This window comes from Cupressus sempervirens, chromosome 2 (genome assembly GCF_028749045.1).
Source record: "Cupressus sempervirens isolate cs-2001-9-10 chromosome 2, ASM2874904v1, whole genome shotgun sequence".
Classification (NCBI taxonomy): Eukaryota; Viridiplantae; Streptophyta; class Pinopsida; order Cupressales; family Cupressaceae; genus Cupressus; species Cupressus sempervirens.
Genome location: NC_143119.1, coordinates 10550357 through 10567000, shown reverse-complemented (window position 1 = coordinate 10567000; position 16644 = coordinate 10550357). Strand labels below are relative to the sequence as shown.

At 35.4% G+C, this 16644-nt stretch overlaps 1 pseudogene across 1 annotated transcript; it reads left to right on the top strand.

Moving 5' to 3' along the window:
- Nucleotides 1-2207: 2207 nt before the first annotated feature.
- On the top strand, nt 2208-12493 carry LOC149570831 (uncharacterized; annotated as a pseudogene). Its single transcript, XR_016359722.1, has 4 exons — nt 2208-2544; nt 3161-3334; nt 7913-9862; nt 12281-12493. The product of XR_016359722.1 is annotated as an uncharacterized LOC149570831 (transcript).
- Nucleotides 12494-16644: the final 4151 nt, after the last annotated feature.

Genomic DNA, 16644 nt, shown 5'->3' with positions numbered 1-16644 from the left:
CGGGTTTTGATTTCTAGAATGGAGTGGCGGGTTATTATTTCTAGAATTTGGTGTATTATGCCACATGGATTATGGGTTTCAATTAACATTGTGCCTCTCAACTATGATATTGAATTGGGTGTTTTTTTGCACAGGGTCCTTCTGAGAGATCTTTGTTTTGGCATTGGAAAGAAGAATATGGGAGGGAAACAAAAGAGAGTGGAACCGGCTAGCTGCAAGGAGTGGAAACAGAAAAAGGAGGTGTGGGAAACTCTGAAGTATGGAAATTTTACCGGGTTTATGGAAAAGCTCAGAGGGAATAACCCTACTATCACTCAGCAATTCATAAAGACCTGGAAGAATGGGTCAATCCTTGTTGGTAATTAGAGAATGGAGGTCTCGGAGGAGGTTATTGCAGAAGCCATGGGACTGGATATAGAGGGCATCAATTTCTACCGGGACAAGAAGCTTTCGAACAGGGCGATCAATGAATTTGTGGACTCTACCAAAGAATGCAATCGACTAGTGAAAATTGGTAACTCCTACTATAATCCTATCTCTATCTCGTGGCCTTGGAGATTTGTGTTGTTTGTGATAGTTGCATACCTTACTTTCGACGGTCATTTCACGAAGCTTTATGGTTATCATTTTATGTTAGCCAACCATTTTAGGTAGAGTATCAAGCTCAATTTTCTCGTCTATCTTAGACAGTCGCTAGATAATTCTATTCGAGCAATTCAGAAAGACCCAGATGGGGATCATGTGTGCCATGAGGGTTTTATGGTACTCATTATGAATTTTCTGAAATCAAAGAGGGCTGATAAACCTAGGGGTAGTTTGAAGGCAGTTGAGTATGATACAGAGGGCAGTATTTCAGAGAAGGGCTATGATTCAGAGACCAAGGATGATGTGGAGGGGGGCAGCATGAGTTTGAAAGGAGGTGTGGGATGCAACTCTTAGAATAAGAATAAGAAAGTTAGGGGGAGTGATTTCGACCGAGATAGTGACTGTGATGAGGGATGAAGGAGGGGCTCTCAGAAGAAAGGAAGTGGAGGTAACGGTTCAGGGAATAGGAGCCAGAATGAGAATAGGGTTTTGGTTCCCTCAGATGAGGAAATTCTTATTCACAGAATAGAAAGGAAAAGAAAAGCGACTATGGCTCAAAAGGGGGTTGAGAATTTTTCCAAGGATATGGATTTGGAAAAAGAGAATGTGGGTAAGGAGGATCAATCCCTTGACAATAACAGGAATGAGAGGGAGATGGGTGTTACCAAAGGGGTTATTGGTAATCTTGGGGCCATTCTAAAGGAAGTTGTGAACTTAAAACAACAAATGCAGGTTATGTTTAAGGATTTTGAGCAAATTAGTAAGATGGCCAGAGGGGAACGCACCTTGGGTCAACATATTGACTGGTTATTAGAGGTAATTGGTAATGCTGAAGAGGTGAAAATTTTAATGAAAAAGGTCCCTATGTTTGAAGATAAGAACAGAGTCTTAGAGAAGGCCAACACTGATCTTTAGAAGAGGCTGGAGAGTTTGGAGACCAGAATGGGTAATATTGAAAAAAATGATTAAGAAGATGGCTGAGCAGAACAATAACACATTAAAGACAGTGGCGGATAATGTTAGCAGTCTTCTGAAAAAGGCTGAGCAGGATAAAGGGCAGGATCCACCTACTATTACTAACAACCAAGGACCAAGTAAGCACACAAGGGCTCATTTCAAGAAGGCTGGGGATGTGAGCAAGGTGGAGGAAATGAAGGCTACTGTAGAGAACATGCACATTCTGGTGGATAAGGCTGTTGACCTTCTGCAGACTACATAGCTATCTGGGTGTTGGTTTTTTGCTATCCTTTTGTTGTTTCTTTCAGCTTTGTTTTTAGGTGGCCTCTTGCTATTTCTTGGTTTTTGTTCTCTATGAGGCTTGTTAGTTTGTGTTCCATGTGGTTAGAATTTCTATGTTTCATCTCAAACTCCTCTTGTTATACTGTTATTATAGTAGTACATTTGCACTTGTTTTTCTACCAAAATTTTTGACCAAAGGCATGATTTCTTTTGTTTTTTGGTTTCCATCCCCGTATTGGTCAAAAATTTTCTAAGTATTCTCAAGTTGGTTAAAATTTCAACCAACTTGGGTTATAACCTTAATATGTTAAAAGTTATCATATAATAGTATTGGTCAAAAAGTATGTTAAAATTTAATCTTGTATTCGTGCAGGCTTATAGTCGTATCATTATTTCATTCCAGCATATAAGGGTATCATGGAAATTTGTTTGCAGGTATTGGGGCTTCGCGAGTAACAAACAATTAATTCTCATAGGTGGTCGTGCTATTGATTCAATGAGGTCTCCCTTGAGTCCCTCTGCTAGAGCAACAATGGGCTCTGTGGACCAACGCCCATCTTAGAGCTTTTAGGAATTGCTTGGTATATTTGGCGATGTGGGGTTAGATGATATGTAAAGGGTTGTAGCCTTTGTTTTACTAGTGCAATCCTCAAGCAGCAGTTTAAGAGTTGGAGGCCTTGGGTGGTAATTAAATCTTCAAAGAAAAAATTATTCTCAAAGGTAAATGTGCTGTAGAGTTTAAAGGCGTGAAAGCTGCACAGATACTCTGATTGACTCTAATTCTCCTTAATTCCCATTCACTAACTCATTTCCTGTCTCACCTTTGGGCTCCATATTTTTAAAATTCAGGGAGAATCTCTGAGCTGTATGATGATTCTAATCCATTCTTAGATATTTGTAAAGCGTTTGGATTTAGCGCCTAGTTTTTTTATCTTTGTTTAGTGTTTAGTAGTTGAACTATTTTTGTTTTATGTCAATTAAATTGTGGGAGAATCTCTTAGTTGTATGACAGTCTTTTCGATTTGTTGGATATTTTTGGATTTAACTTACATATAGCACTTGAACTATTTTAAGTGTTTTCCTCTTATTTGCTGAAGAGTTACTACCCTGGTTGAAATCTGACATTTTTGCAATATATAACATACATAAGTGAAAGAAAATGCGTAACAATATTTCATCTTTATATTTCTATCGTTAGACAAGTGAACCATCATAAACAGTCTGAAACAAGAATTACTCTAGTTCATATTTTAACCCATTTCAGCGGATGTAAGATATTAACATGAATCCATGTAAGTTCTTGATTTGTTATCTTATTTTGGGCTTTTTATGTTAGATTTGTATCATCCTGATGTGTGTCCTCCTGAGCATGTAGAGGAGTATACAAGAAGGTTTATTGAAGTGCAAGAGGCTTATGAGACTCTTTCTGATTCTAGGAGGAAGAATTTATATGATAGTCATCTTGCAATGGGGTTTGCCTCTGGAGTTTCTAGAAACAAGCGCACAAGAGGTAAGGGAATTGAGCAAACGAATTTTGTTTTGTTTGATGACTTTTTCATTTTTAAAACCTGCTTAAGCTAAAGACATTTTCATATTTTTGGTTTAAAAATCCATTCAACTAGAGCCAATGGACTGGTTGATTACTTCTGCCCTTGTGTTCCTACTGGTTTTGTGTGACAATTATCTATCAATCCTGATTGTATATTTCAAGAAAATTCAATGTACTTATTGGTTTTGATTGCTTTAGACACCTCAATTCTCATTCAAGCAGATTCGATGAATATTGATTCTCTTTTGCTATTTTTCACTCTCTGGAGTGGTCACAAGAGTGAAAATAGATTTTGTCTTTCTGATCATTTGGATCCACTCAATCGAAGCCGATGATTTATTGATTTTTTATTTGCTTTAAAATCTATATGAGCTGAGTTGATGATGATAGGGTTATTACCATTTGATGCATTGAAGTTGCAATTTTTGGTTATTAAGATTTCAACTTTGTGAAGGTTTACTTATGTTGGGGATTAGATTTGTAAAAGAATGCATGTTTTGGGGGTCAATATCTGTGTTGTTCTATGCTTTGTCTGGTTAAGTAATCAAAATTGATGTTTTTGTTTTGATCTTCAACCATAACTATGTCAAAGGAGTTAACTTGTATTGGTATTTGATTGTCTGATATTTGAAGCTCTGAGTTTATAAATCAACTTGATACCTACTTGCAATGAGTGATCAATAAATAATGCTTTAGATTTGTGTAGTCCATAGGTGTCTGGGGGTGGAAAGTTTTATATGTCAAGTTATGGTGTACAAGATTTTTCCCATCTCTTCTGTCTGTCTAATCTCCAAAGTTTATTTGGGCATCTAATTTCTTTCATCTAACCCTGTAAAATCTTCTACTTTTCTTATGGTTCAAGGTTTGAGAACTTTGAATGTATATCTGAAGCAATGAAAACATCTCAATTTCTGGTTGCTCATGATTTGTAGTTTGTCTTTGCCCGTAAATGTTTTATGCTTTTATGGTATCTAAATCTGATGTTTGAGGATTTGGATTTTGTTGTTTTTCTATTTTCCAACTTTGATTGGATAAGCTAATTTATTTTTCAAGTTCTTGTGGTTTAATCTTTAGTTGCCTAGTCTTTCTGACAATGCCTCAGCAAAGTGGCTGTTTATCCCCCTGAATATCCACTATAGTAAAAGAACTTAATCTTTTTTTTCATATATTTATATTTTGTTCATTAGTAAATCTAGATCTGCACCCTTCTTTGATTGAATCCTAATAAAATTCCTCTATCTTTGTGTGCCTGTTCAAATATCAAAAGTTCAATTGTAACTAAACTTGTATTAAAATTAGTAAATTTATCAAGTTTTGGGAGTTGAAGATTTAGGAACTCTGTCTATTTTGCTTCAATTGTTACTTGTTAATCCAACATTTTATCACAAGGAAAAATTTAATCTAGTTGTTCAAGGCGACCATCTTTTTAAATTTCTATTTCTATTTTGATAGCTAACTCTCCATTAACAACTTGTTGACTCATATTTCTGTCATTATTTGTCTTTGGAGATTTGGCTCTTTGGTTTTCTCTGCTTAAATATCCAACATATATAATATGTCTTGGCTTTCTTTGTAACTTTCGGTATTTTATTTCCGTATAAACGACCTATAATATTTTTCTCATGCTTTAATGGTTGATGGTGGGTGAAGGTTGATTTTGTGGCTATGCCTTTTTACATCTAAATTTGCAATAATAAAAATTGATTCTTCCAGTTGTTGAAGTTTTGGGTTCTGCATCTTGGTCTTCTTTACTTCTCACTTTATCAACTCAGCATCTTGTTGTTGAATAAGATCTTCCCATAATTTATCAGCTATGAACTACGGTAATATATCTCAATTTCTTTTTAATTGAACTTTTTTCCAAATTAATACTCCTTTGACAACCTCTTTAGTGAAACCAGTGAAATCAACTCTTTGCCAAAATTTTGGCAACTTGCAAAGTGTACTCTTATTCAATCTTTTAACCCTCTGAGTCTAGGTCATATCACTTCGCTCCTTGTTAATACCACTTTGCCTGATGGACCTCAAAATATATAATATATATTTATACTCATGATGTTTGCATGGAATGAGAACTATAACTTTCTTGATTAAAAGTAAATACATTTGAGCTTTGAAGTGCCAATTCCTCTTCCCATATTCGAGGACTACATATGCTGAGTGCCAATAATGACATTATTGATCCCAGCTTGATTGATAGGATTCATGTACCTCTTAGTTGTCAGGGGTTCTTGCATTAAATATTTTATTTCTTCCAGAATCATGTTCTGTTGCTCTGTGCATGATAAAGATGTGGTTTGTGCTCTACAACAGTAACATTTACTATTTTACCATTCCATACTGAGTTTAGTTATTGAATTCTGGCAAGAACTTATGAAAGAAGAATGGAAATCAAGGTGGGAAGCTCAGCTCTCAAATCTGAAATGGAGAGGTGATGTAAACAATGGGAGTCAACCATTGTCCTGGGCTGCCAGGATGTGTCAAAAGAGGAATTCTACTTGTAATTAGATAATACTCAAATTTCTCTAACAAAAAAGCCAATTTTATGGACTGCAAAAGAGGACCTTCATAAGCATGAAAAGCTGCATCGGCTTGAAACCTTCTTCCCGGATACTGGTCCACTTCTGACTTCTAAGTTCTTATAGTACTTGGCAAGCTTGTGTTATTCGAAAGTAAGTTGTTATGAGTTATTGTACATATAATATTGAAGTTTATTTTGTAGTTGTTTCCTTAGTTGTGAATTGATGCCAGAGTGAAGCAATGACTTATATTATATATCTTTCTTAATGGAAAATAATTTTGGCTTAAAACAACGAGGATATGCTTCAACATTTCCATTTGTATTATACCTAACATTATTATTTAACATAGGTGAGAGCTTTTGTTTAACATAGGTGTGAGTTTTTTATAAATGCAGATACCATTTAGTTTTTTATAAAAAGTGAACCAATAGAACATCTAAAAGAATTTTAGTGAGATTACTTTTAGTATTAATGTGCTTTAGGATATGACTGAGGTGCTTAAGGAATAATGTGCTTCAGTATGACTACGATTTAGCAAATGTGTTTGCTTCTTTAAGAGATTTTCTATGATTGAGATGCTTAAGGAACATCACTGATTTTCATGTCTGTTTCCATGCAAGTCCATGGGTGTCATATACGAACAAGAGTTTTTTGGTATGAAGTGCATTTGACACTTAAATTAGATAATTAGGCTATAATGACCTTTAATGTCAGGAGTTAGCCATATCTAATCTATTTAGTAGACGTTAACCTAGCAGAGAGATATAGCCAAATGTTTGGACACAATAGTTTATCAACATTTATCTGCATTAGAAAACCTATTTTAATAATTGGAACTGTGAAAAATAAACTTGTAGTTCCCTGGTAATTAGTGGGAGAGCTTGCTTGAAATATTAATCCAAAATTTGAGAAGCACTTTGAAAACTACCATTCTATAGAATTGTTTGTTCACAAAGCTGTGAAATAGATACTATGTTTGTTTGTTTTCATTCCATCAGTATTGTTTAATAAATTGTGTTTTTCCTTCTCTGTAGTTTCCCCATTACTAGTGTAAGAAGGAAATATTTCTTGGCTTGAATCAATATGTAATTATGAGATGGAAAAGAAAGACTGACATCTAAAACTAGTTTGGATCATTAGAACAAGTTTTGCGTTGGTTTCTCTTCAATATTTAGTGCCTGCAAGAAGAACTGTTTGGCTTGCTAGAACAAGGAGTTTTCCTTGGCCTCTCTTCAATATCTATGTGTCGAGGAAGTTAGGATCACTAGAACAAGTCTTGCCATGGGTTATCTTCAATTTATGTAATGTTGAGGTTGCCTTGGCTTCTCTTCAATATGATTTGTAGTTTGTCTTTGCCCATAAATGTTTTAACCTTTTATGGTATCTAAATCTGATGGTTGAGGATTTGGACTTTGTTGTTTTTCTATTTAATTTTTTAAATTCTATTTTTTTTTCCAACTTTGATTGGATAAGCTGATTTATTTTTCAAGTTCTTGTGGTTTAATCTTTAGTTGCCTAGGCTTTCTGACAATGCCTCAGAAAAGAGGTTGTTTATCCCCCCTAAATATCCACTAAAGTAAAACAACTAAATCTTTGTTTTCATATATTTATATTTTGTTCATTAGTAAAACTGGATCTGCGCCCTTCTTTGATTGAATCCTAATAAAATTCCTCTATCCATGTGTGCGTGTTCAAATATCGAAAGTTCAATTGTAACTAACCTTGTATTAAAATTAGTAAATTTATCAAGTTTTATGAGTTGAAGATTTAGGAATTGTGTCTATTTTGCTTCAATTGTTATTTGGTAATCCGAAATTTTATCACAAGGCAAAAAAAATTCGTACTTATAGTAGTACACACAGTGTCATGTTTTATATTCACATTTAACTGCTCCTAGTTATATACAATCACGCAGTTTTCTCAACTATCATGAGTGCTATTGTTGATTAAGAACCTATGCCTATTTGAAGATGCATCTATTTGATTTCAATTTCCTGATAAGAGATTTCTGATGCAGAAGAAGGCTGATGTGCTTGTTCCAGAATTAAAAGGAAGATGTATATTCCTTGTGGGTGAGTCTTGATTACAACACCAAAAAAAAAAATTATAAAACAGGGAGAAGCTAGAGCCATAGATTGCAGAACTCATTTCTGTGAACAGGGTTTGACGAAAAAAATCTCTCTAAGTGTAGGAATGATGGGTAGTGGAAGGACAACTATTGGAAAGATTATATCAGAATCCTTGGGATATTACTTTTTTGATAGGTTGGTTTCCAAGGAACTTTTGGTGTGGATTACACTTTTACTGTTCTGATAATCACCATTTAAAAGCTGCAGTTTCCATTATGTGCTTTAAACAATTTGATGTTATGAACAGTGATAGGTTAGTAGAGGAGGCTGCAGGAGGTGCATCTGTTGCCCAGATTTTTAACAAATGTAGGAACCATTTGAGTCTTAAGGATTGAGCACATTTGGGTGCAAGCTCTCATGAACTTGTAATATGGGGAGCAAGTTCAATCATTCAACATAAGAATCAAGATTAATACAGCTTTTTTTGGAGCATGGATTATCAGTTGAATTTCAATGATTCCTGATCTGGTTTTATGGTAGCATTCAAATGCAAACTGTAGATAAATTGACAAGTCTTCATACGATTTTGTTGGTAGGATCATGGACTATGCTTAGCAACAGCTGGAATACATCTTGATAGGAGCATATGTTTCATTTAATTATGGAACATGTAGACATATTGATTTTGACAGGGGGTAATGACAATGGAGAAAGAGACTTGTGAATAACCAACCTTAGCAAAATATGAATGCGTATTACACGTCACATTGATGTTTACAGCTACTTGGACTCTGGAGTTAAACAAGTTTAAAATCTGATGGCAACGCCTAGGACAATGGAAGGAAGTACTGAATTCTCACAAGAATCAAATGGCTATAAAATGTCCTTAAAGGGGGAGAATTCTCAAGCAGAGCTAGGTAGCACAAGACAATCACCAGTTAAAACCACATCCCAAATAGAAGATGTTACATCAAACAAACAATTGAATGGTGTGGATATTTTACTGTCTAGCACGTTGAGCTTGGTAAAATATTTTCAGGCATTAAGTTCCAGTAATGAAATAGAACTAGCTTCTTCAAAGCATTCTTCAAGGGAAAAGGGCATTTCTAAGAGAGTAGCAGCATCAGGAAAATCACCCATGAAAAAACCTTTAAGGGTTGGGATTCAGCGGGCATCTGAAGCAGGCATATCATAAACAATGACCTTGAAGCAAGCATTAAGAGGAATGAGCATTTCTCAGGCATCAGAACTAGCTTCTTTGAAACGGCTCTCAAAACCACTTGTCACATCTCAGTTAGCAGATGCTGGTGCAATAAAACAAAGATACAGAGCTGTTGTATTTTCCCATAGATTAGAACCAAGTACTTCTAAACACATAACCTGGACACAGGGCACTTCTCATGAGTTAGAAGGTGGCATTTTGAAATCATCAGTAAGGGGAACTGGCACTTCTCAGATATCAGAACCATGTTCTTTAAAGCTTTCATCTACAATTGGCACAACACTTTCTTCTGTAGCAAGTTCATCAGAAGCTGGAAGTAGCCGAACTTATGAAAGGGCAAACAGACAAGGTAATGAAGATGCATTAGGGACCTTGTTGCCTGTTAGTAGTGGTCTTGATGCTGAAGGAAATATAAAAAAATCAGATATTGTCAGGGTGACAGTCACTAACAAAACATGTAACAATGGAGAAATTAGTGTTGATAATGGCAGTGAGACTAAATCTAATATGGGAAAAGCTATACATGGATCAAAATGTAGTGATAGGACAGATTACATTGAAATTGCAAATAGTAGGGCCAGCAGAGGTAGCAGCAGCAGTGGTGTGAGTGATGAGAGCAGTTGCACTGCTAAGTTACCAATTTGGATTCTGGTTCTGGTACGGATATGGGGTTCAGGTATGTGGGTACGACTGTTTTCCCCTCCCCCTTGTGGATTCGGGTTCATCTGTATATGCATGTATGTATGTTCAATAATCGAAGTTACATATATAAAAAGAAGAGTAACACTCATAAATCCATAATGGCCAATAAAAATATAAATAAATAATTGTATTACTGATATAGTTTCAGCTTACAGGCATTACAAATTGACATCAAACCGAACATGATCAATAAACATAACTATGGGCTTCCTTTTACAAATCTATCAACAGTGATGTACTAAGATCTACAAATTTTTTAAAAAAATCCCTGACCTTCAAATGAATCAAAGTAGAATGTTAGTCACTACTATCATTAACTAAGGGCATTACATTGACCAATTTTGACTTGAATAATATTACCAAACTGCTGCAAGACTCTATCTAAAGTAGATACAAAGAGCATGCTGATGAAAAAATCAGAAGTACATACATAGACTGACCTACCACCCTATGGCATTTCTTGGGTGCCCAAGTTCATTGTGGGTTCTTCACAGAAGTACCCACAAAGAACCCATTAAGTACCACATAAGAACTAGTACCAAAACTGTACCAGTACCTGGACCTGAGCCTAAATAGTAGAACCTAGTAACTAAGAGTTGCAGTAGTTTAAGCAGCAGTTGCAACAGGCCTCATATGTCAAATGATTCAAGATGGGAAGCCATCTGTACTATTAAGACGTAGGATGGAAGTTTAGGTTTGAAACATTTCAGGTTGTTGAAAAAATTGGGAGAAGGTGACATAGGCAGTGTGTATCTCTTAGAATTAATTGGCACAAGGTGTTATTTTGCAATGAAATTTATGAATTATGGATCTTTGGCCAGTCAAAAAAAGATGTTGAGGGCGCAAACAGAAAGAGAAATACTTCAGATGCTGGATCATCCTTTTCTTCCAACATTATATGTTTACTTTCAAACTGAAAAGTTTTCATGTTGAGTTATGGAATATTGCCCACGAGGAGATCTTCATATACTACGACAGCGACAACTAGGCAGGAACTTCTCCGAGCAAGAAGCTCATATGATATTCAACTCTTCTATATTTTGGTGCACTTAATTGTCTAAAGATTTTTAATTATCAGTTTATACTTTTCAGGGAATTATCAATGTAAACCTCAATCTGTGAATGCAATATCTAAAAGGTCACAGTAACATCGCAAAAGAGTGTTTTCCTCCCTTTTGAAGAGTTTGAAAAATAGAGCCTCAAAAATAAGCTTGATCTAAGTGGGTGAAGGCATAGTTGCTTCTAATGGCTAGTTCTTAAATGCCTACAACAAAAAGTATTTGAAGTGTTGAATGCCTAATGTCTATCTATGAGAATCTTTTAGGTTGTTAACTATAGTACAACAGAATAAATGCTACATAATATATTGAACCACAACTCATGATATCAAAAGGTCATATTAAAATGAATTTGAGTAAAGCAATTTCTATGTGGGCCTCTACTTACACATCCTTTAACACTATTATGTCATTAGCATCACCCATTCTCTAAAGTTGTTTGGCTCTTTAGATATACCAATTGGTGTTCCAATCCTTGCTGCAATTTAATGCCTTAATTTACTTGAGGTACATGCTTTGGAATTACATTACCGGATCCATACTTGGGATTTTGGAATCAGGGGTGGGCACAGTTCCAATTTGGATTTAGCCTAGGCGAACTGAGGTATACTGAGGCAATTTCATGGACTGTGTAATGATAAAATGATCAGCTCTTTGTGCAAATCGGTTGTATTTACTTTTATGAGGATAGACTAGTTGAAATATCATGTATTTCTTTGGCAGATGATGGAGGGGGCATGGATCTTGATTGTATTCGGCAATGCATGAGCTTGGGATATTCTATGAAGAACACAAACACTACTATAGGCCAATGTAATTCAAAAGAAGATTAGCTACACCTGCCATCGCATAAAAGACTAGATTGCATTTGTTTGGGGAATATCACATTTACTAAATCAATTTAATTAATAATTGCATGACTGTACTTGGTTGCTTTCATTGTTGAATTGATTCCTATCCATTTGTGTATGCATATGGTAATGGCTTTAAAACAAGCACAATGAGATTGGGAGCGGATGCACTTGTTTTTACTCGGACAGCTCATGGCAGGTGCTTTTTGTTCTTTATTGAAGCAAAGAACAATCCAAGTCACATCATAGTTTTTCTTGAAATTTTTCTTACTAACATTACAATTCTTTTTAATTTTGCTTCTTTTTTGTTCAACTCTTATAAGTTTTTGTTTTGAGATTATCAGCAAAAAAATGACATGAAGGAAAAGCTATACATTGGATGCTTCAAACAACCATCAATCTCAAACATATCAATACCAGCTATGGAAATGCTATGGAGTTCAATTTATCATGATTTATGACCCCTTGTTGAATTTATTGCAGGCAATGGAGAGAAGGGAAAAATTATATGTTCATGTTCCACATATAGCATATGACTTGAAAGGGAATGTAGCTGCTAAGAAAAGAACAGGGGGATGAAAGGCATCACCTTTCATTATAGGTATAGTAGACTAGCACATTCTGAAATCAAAGCAATGCTTGGTTTCAAGTAACATCTACAATTTCATTTATTATTATTATTTATTCATTTGTTAAGTGTTAAGCGTTATGTTTGAGTAGACTTGTGTCAAGTAACATCTACAGTTTCATTTATCATTATTATTTAGTCATTTGTTAAGTGTTATGTTTGAGTAAACTTGACACAAGATTTTTCAAATAAGAGACTTATAATTTACTATTGTGTCTTGCCTTTATGTAGAACATTAAACAAATGACAATAAGTTTAATCTTTTTGTGTGGATTAACAGTTTAGCCCTTCCTCAACAACATAATTTTTATATGGTCTCTCATTTTTTTGAGTTTTGAAATGTGATTTAATTACTTTGAATGTGTTGTCAATCTACACAGTCTTAATGGCCCTGTCCTCTAAATGTGTTTTTACTCAAATTAGATGAAATGATACCAATGTTGAATTCATGTGATACTTTGTAGTTAATGAGGTGACCGAAAGGCTTGCATACTATTTAGTTGCTATGAACATGTTCTCATATGTGATGACAGAGATGCATGAGAGCATACCAAATGCTGCTAATTTTGTTACATACTCGATAGGTGCTGCTTTTGTGCTCACACTACTTGGAGCCTTCCTTGCTGATGCATATTTGGGATGCTAATTAATTTGCACCAAACAGTAGATGTGCTTAAGCCTTAACAAATAGTAGATGCTCCAACCATTATTAAAATAGTCCTTAATATTTAAGACCATTGATGAGCATTAACGAACAGCTAGAATCCTTTTGTTGATGTGTGGGAGTAAAAAACACTTCAGCAACCTTTTATACTTGGAGCCACAAGAAAGACTTCAACTGAGAAGGTGGTAAATTCTGCTTGTAAGTCAGCTTAGATCCTGCTTTGTACTCCACTACAACCTAGAATCTTATATGGATTAGCATTGCTTTTAAAGTGCTGCTTCAAATCAGTTGATTCTCCTACAATAGTGATCCTGAAACTTATTAATCTTCATTTCAGGCCTTCTACACCCAATGGAACTGTATCCCTCCTCTTCTGTAATTATTAGTGGTTATGCTCATGCTTCACTAATTACACTACAGTACTATATTATGTTGAAAGACTCGAATCATCTTCATGGATACTTCAGCCAAACACAATATTTTCAAACTTGATGAAGGTTGACAGATTGAAGTTAATCCATACATGAAATTTAGAACTCAAATCCTAAGGAACCGAATTCTAGAACTTGGTACCACCAGATCTTGGTATGGATAATCCCATGCTAGGTCCATTAATAGTGAGCTGGGTTATCCAATTTGTGGATTGGTCTACCAAACCCAGGCAGAAACCCAACACAGTCTGACTGACACTCAGCGGAAGAACCCGTAAGGAATTTGGGACATTTTGTCTTCAATTTTTTGTCTTTATTATCAACTTGACCCCCTAGCCCTAAAATTATTAAATAGGCCAGTAGTGACTTTTGAAAAGGTTTTTCTTTACTATTAATCCAGGTGCTCATTCTAAATTCAAACCTAATAGGCATTGAATATGTTTCTCATCCTACAGCTTCTGTATTTCTAGTTCACATGCTGTTGAATTTCTCTAAGGGTGAAGCTTGTCTCAGGTAAGTCAACCGTATGCTTGTACTCATTTTCATCTTCAGTTTTACCTTGAGATGTTTTATGCACTGCTGTCATGACGGAAACCTTCTCTCCAAATGAAAGAGTTGAGCAAGACCTATTAGAAACTAAAACAAGAAATGGGTATTGTTTTTTGCAGAAAATAGATGCATTGCCAAATCACTTGAAACTAGAGATGGATGTAGAGCTGTGTTTAAGAAAAACTCACAAAGGAGAAAGTCAAAGGAAAAGCATGTAACAGTTAAAGAGGATGCAATGCTACCCCTAATTGGACATTGAAGAATTGCCCAATCCATAGCCCTTAAATCAACAATGTTGACCAGATCGAGATTAGAAACCTTATTCAACATGCTTTCACTTTTTTTTTTTGCTTCGGCTTCTACATCAGCACTCACATAGGGGATAGGAGCCCATAACAAAGATGAAGACCAATGGTCTGTGGTGCAAGTTAATCAGTGATGAAGCGGACAATGAAGAAGTGCCCTCTCCACAGCCCTTACAACCAGTTGACCTCGTGGAAATTAGAAACCTTATATTAATTGGTGGCTTTGACCCCAAAAAAATCAGCAGCATCTACATCATTCACATAATTGATGGTGCCCTATGCATACATGTCCATTTGTTTCATGCTATATCAAGCAATTGTTTCTTATCCAAGCCATTTAATTTGCAACTTTTTAAAACTCTACAAAGATAAAGTTGGAGCGGGAGAATTTTTCTTCTCAAAGGTGCTCATTGAATGAATAATGGAATGGATGCCTTTGAGAAGAAAAATTCTCCTGCTCCAACTTTATCTTTGCAGAGTTTTAAAAGGTTGCAAATTAAATGACTTGGATAAGAAACAATTGCTTCATACAACATAAAAAAAAAAATTCGACCAAACATTGGTGGAAATTTCAACCAATTCTTGATAGTTTTCTACCAAGAATTGGTCAAAATTGCCACCAATTATTTAAAAAAGACCAAACAATGGTGGAAATTTTGACCAATTCTTGATAGTTTTCTACCAAGAGATTGGTCGAAATTTCCACCAATTCTTTAAAAAAATCGACCAAACATTGGTGGAAATTTTGACCAACAATGACAAATTAGAGCTAGCAAAAATTAAAAAATTTCAACGAATGCATTGGTCGAAATTTTGACGAAAAAAATTAACACGAACTGCTTGGTCAAAATTTTGACCAACCTGGGTCGAAATTTCAACTAAAATTTGTTGAAAATTGAGTCCAAATTTACTAGTGTTACTTCTTGATACTTTGTTAAAGGTTTCGAGTCCTTTAAAACCTATTTTTACTTAATCAAAACTATCATTTGGGTTAACTGTGGTGGTTCTCTAATCCCCTTTTGCATAGGAGTCAAAGCAGCAAGAATGAAGGAAGTTAAGGCCATCTGTTAAGGGATGCTCATCTACTTCTCATGCAATGTGTTTGGATTAGAGTTCACTTCTGATTTAATAGCAGTGCCCCTGTTTTACTTTACTGCTCGGGAAAAAGAACAATCCTATATGTATGGGTTACGTAGACTTCTGACAGTAGTTATGGAACCCACCTCCTAAGTATTGTAGGCTATGGCACTGGGTCTTAATTTTGGGGTGTATGGGCTTTATGGGTCACAGGCAGGAGCTCTGTAAGGTGGATTGACTTGATATCAAAATTCATAGTTGAGCCAAGCACTGCAATTGAGCATTGTAAAAAAAATGTAATTATGGACAATACAGTTTGTCATAATCTGTCCAATCCCTGAAAAGGGCATTACACACTGCAAGTGTGGAAAACTCAAAAACATTCTTGTCAGCAGTCACTGCAGAGCAAACAAGGGAGATTGAGTTTAGTGGAAGAAGTTGCCAAAGGAGTGTAACATATTTGACTAAAAGAGAATGGTCAAGCAAGAATGGCCTTCGCTCTGTTTTCAAAAATGCCCTATAGGAATGTAGTATCTTGGAACACAATGATTGCATGGACCAAACTGGAACATGGAAGAAGACTAATACTCAGAAAGAAGAAAGAAGCATATTACATAAAAAAGATGTTGAGGAGTGTTTGCTTTAAAATATGTAGATAAGTGTAGTCAGTTTCTTATCTGTCTCCTCCTATGTGCTATAAGAGTCATTTTCCTTTTTATGCTCTTGTTCTTTTCCTCTGTCCCTACAGATGTTCTTGGAGGAACAAGAATGGTGCCTTAAGAATTCTATTGAGGCATTTATGCAGGTGATAGAAGCATCAGGTATTACAAAGTGAAGTTGAGACAAGAGGGCTCTCCCAGTGAGCAGGAGTAGCCTGCAAAGAGGAAGCAACTAGAGGATTTTCTTTAGTTGACTGTCAAGTATCTTAATCATATTGGATAAGGGGAAGTGGACCATGTCAAGATGGTTTCTCTAGTGACCAAGAAACTATAGTAGTCAGAGGATTATAGTTCATATGATGAAGTTCCATGTATGTAGGCTATAGAAGGCCTTTATGTAGATATCTAGGTCATAATATTCCTAGATAAATGGATAGTTGTTGGCTCGAGGAGCATTCAAGAAAAAAAAGCTTGATACACGCTGAAGAATAAAGACACGAATTCTTGTTGTGTGATATAACTATTATAATAATA